We start from the raw sequence: 3650 nt of genomic DNA, 5'->3' as shown, positions 1-3650 counted from the left end.
CGAGAGACTCCCATTGCCATTGTGGGGATAGCAATGGGGAAGGAACTGATACGGCGAAGCACTTGCTACAGTGTTATTCTGCAATAACACAGCAGGAGTCTACTTGCTTTCCAAGTAGCCTGGGGAGCTTCACCCACAGAAGGAACTCTGGGACCACACTTTATTGTTTTTGTTTTTTCCTGAAGGACATGATGTGTTCCAAAACCAGAGAGTTTACATGATAGATTATCTTTTTATTCAGCCACCTTGCAGGTCATGCTTTGTTTCATTATGTGTTTGGTGGTCAAACCACATTTTCTATCAAGAGCCCATGATGTGTTCTAAAACCAGAGAGTTTACACGATAGATTACCTTCTTATTCAGCCACCTTGCAGGTCATGTTTTGTTTCATTACGTGTTTGGTGGTCAAACCACATTTTCTACTAAGAGCTCATGGCTTGTCTTTAAGTGGGAATGCTTAAAAGTTAAATGTGATTATATCTGTTCGGGGTCTATGAATAATTTTGATAATAATGTTCAATATGTGTTATTTCATAAAACCCTGCCCTCAACTCAGGATTAAATGGAATTGACTCACTGGTCTGTTTGGTCTGTTTGAGCAGAGGTGGGACAGTGCTAGATGACATGTTTCAGTTATCAGATTTCTAATAGTTTTCTAAATGTGTTCCTGAGAAAAGGACTAAGTATGAGTGACACTACAATAAATGTCCTGTGAATTAGAAAAGTGAAAAATCAAAGAGGAGAGAAAGCTCAGTGTCTCTACAGTTGTTTTAAGAATTGTGTTGACATGGTCATGATGCCATCACCTGCCAATTTAGTATTAGAAAGTATTTGCTGGTTTCTACAGTCAGCAAGAAACAAGACAGAAAGGGTCCTGAAGTAAGTGGAGATGAAACCCCTATATCTCAGTCTTTGTATTTCCACGAGGAAATTTTGGCTCCCAAGAAGGTCTAATTATAGCTGCACATCTGTTTTCCAATCCAGCATTTTTAGGAATAAAACTGATGTTTTGATCTTCATGGGTCTGACTCCTGTGTCCTCTTTCATGAGTTTGGAGTTGATCCCGACGTGGGAACATTTTGGAGAGAGAAACTGGGGGAAGCATGATCCTGTGGCCATGGTCAGCGTTTGTGTTTTATTCAGGGGATGATGAAAAGATCATTGAAGGGTTTCAAGTAGAGTGATGTGCTCAGATTTACATACTGTTGTGTGAAGAATGGAGTATAGGGAGCAAGAATGGTGGAAGGGAGATAGGTTACGAGGGTATGGCTGTGGTCCAGGTAAGGGATGGAGTGGTTAGAACCAGGAAGGTAGCAGTGGAAGGAGAAATGAAGAAACTCCAAGTGCCTTATTGGAGTAAAGATATCCTTTATGAGCAAAATAAAGATCACTTCACATTTGGTGTACATTTACTTACAGTGATACATTTTTAAGTTTTATTGTCTCTTCAATTCCCCCTTTTTTTTTTGACAGGGAAAAAAATGTTTTTTAATTACGTACTCAATCCATTTGGTGTATTTCAAAAGGTGCAATACTTTTCTTCATTTATCAGTGAAAGAAGTTAGAAATTAACTTCAGAAAAAAAAAATCAGCAAATGGCAAACAAATTTCCTTGAAAGTCACAGTCCCATATATAGTGCATCCTAGAAAAGAGGAGGGGCAAGACAGGTTCCACCCACTTTCATGAGTTTCATCAAATACTGGGCCTACTCAAGGGTGGAGAGAAAAGGCAACTTTCAAAAAGGAGTATGTTATTAAATGAGGCATTTACTATACTCCTTCCTAAGAGCACCAGGTGGGGACCAAGTTTTCTAAACTAGATCTAGGAAGTGGAATGTGGAATCAATCGGTCCTCCTCCCCTTAAGGGCTGTCCAATGGTTAATGAATTTAAAAAACATGACTAAATAAAAACAAACCCCACACACACTCCCCGCACCCCACCTCCCTCCCCTGCAAAAAAAAAAAAAAAAAAAAAAAGAAAAAAGAAAAACAAAACAAAACCTAAATGTCCCAGATCATTCTCCAGAGTGGATGGAGCCCAGGAGCAGCTTCAACAACCTAAATTAGTCTGTTACAGAATCATCACAAGCATGCCTTGCTTTTAAACAAACAAACAAAATTGAAACAACAAAACAAAAACTAGTACTAATCACTTTTCTGACAATATACAATTACTCAAATTAACTAGTAATGAGAGGGGGAAGGGGACCATACCTACGGGCCTTGTCTCACACGAGTGCATGTGGGTAGGTGCAGGGCATTTGTCATTATTGCAAAAACGAATTTTAATCTTTAATCTTTAGTTTGATTTAACATTGCTTTTAGGACGATGCTGACACCAGCTGTGCGGAAAGGGCTCTGGAGAGATGTTCATAGCAGCACACACCTGCGGCTCTTCTTCGGTTCGGGAGGCTCCAGGGCAGCCAGTATTGCTTCGTCAAATACATTCTTTAGGCCTTTCTGTATGAGTGCAGAACACTCCACATACTTGACCGCCTTCAGGTCACAGGCCAGCTTTTCAGCAGTCTCTGGAGTGATAGGCTTCGGTTTGTTCTTGGCAAGTTTCTCAATCGTAGAGGGGTCATCTCGGAGATCAGTTTGGGTCCCGACAAGCAAGAAAGGAGTCTTTGGACAATGGTGAGTTATTTCAGGCACCCACTTTTCCTTCACATTTTCAAATGAGGATGGAGAGACCACTGAAAAACAGACTAGAAATACATCTGTTTGTGGATAACTCAGCGGTCGTAATCTGTCATAATCCTCTTGCCCAGCAGTATCAAAAAGTCCAAGAGTATATGGCTCTCCACCAATCATAACTGTGACTGCATAGTTGTCAAAAACAGTGGGTACATACTCAGATGGAAATTTGTTTGTTGTGTAGGATATCAGAAGACACGTTTTATCAACGGCACCATCACCCACAACAACACACTTAATTGTCCGCATTGCTGAAACAGTTTTGTATCCATTTTAAATATTTCAAATTCGGTGATGACCTCATCTTCTCCACTGGGGCGTTGGCAGCACTCAATTCCCCTTTATTTCTGATAGAGACTCTAATTCAAGGACTTACCCCTGCTTCCCTGGGAGAGAGTCATGATAGAACATGCTTCACAAACATGTGCCAAGTTACAATGATAAACAAAAGGTAAAGGCCAATATCATGTAACAGTCCGACTGATAATGTGTTTACTTCCTGGCTTGTGACACTTTGACCATACCCTCAAAATTGCTGTATCATAATAATCTTAAATGTACTTATTGGACCATTTAATTACTTCTTTGTAGTCAAGTGATATCTAAATGGTTCTAGGATTTGACATCCTGCACAGCCATGTTTTTGATTGAACACTTCTTTTATGTGTTAAGGATCCAACCATGTACAACTCTTTCATGGGGTCAGTTTCCTTCCCTTAAAGTTTACCTGTTTGTAAGAATAATTGTGCATAGTTGGATTGTTAATAGAGTGCCACTGAATGACCTGGCATACCATACTTAGGTAAGGAGCAGATCATAAAAAATATGTAATTCCTGGTTGATTTATGGTTACAGATTAGCAAGTTGTCCTCCCCACACAGTCAGGATCACCCTTGGTTAATGGCATTGGACAAAGATATTCTACTCCCATTAACTTACACGTTTTGGAGAG

The 3650-nt window shown here is 39.9% G+C and overlaps 1 pseudogene; it reads right to left on the bottom strand.

Annotated features, from left to right (window-relative positions):
• Positions 1–2260: 2260 nt before the first annotated feature.
• On the bottom strand, positions 2261–2962 carry LOC114213434 (cell division control protein 42 homolog pseudogene; annotated as a pseudogene).
• Positions 2963–3650: the final 688 nt, after the last annotated feature.

Source organism: Eumetopias jubatus, unplaced genomic scaffold (assembly GCF_037043125.1).
Source record: "Eumetopias jubatus isolate StellerSeaLion01/CBP00866 unplaced genomic scaffold, mEumJub1_p1.0 scaffold_15, whole genome shotgun sequence".
NCBI classification, from domain to species: domain Eukaryota; kingdom Metazoa; phylum Chordata; class Mammalia; order Carnivora; family Otariidae; genus Eumetopias; species Eumetopias jubatus.
Note: the sequence above shows the minus strand (reverse complement) of the source record. Positions and strands in the feature narration are given on the sequence as shown.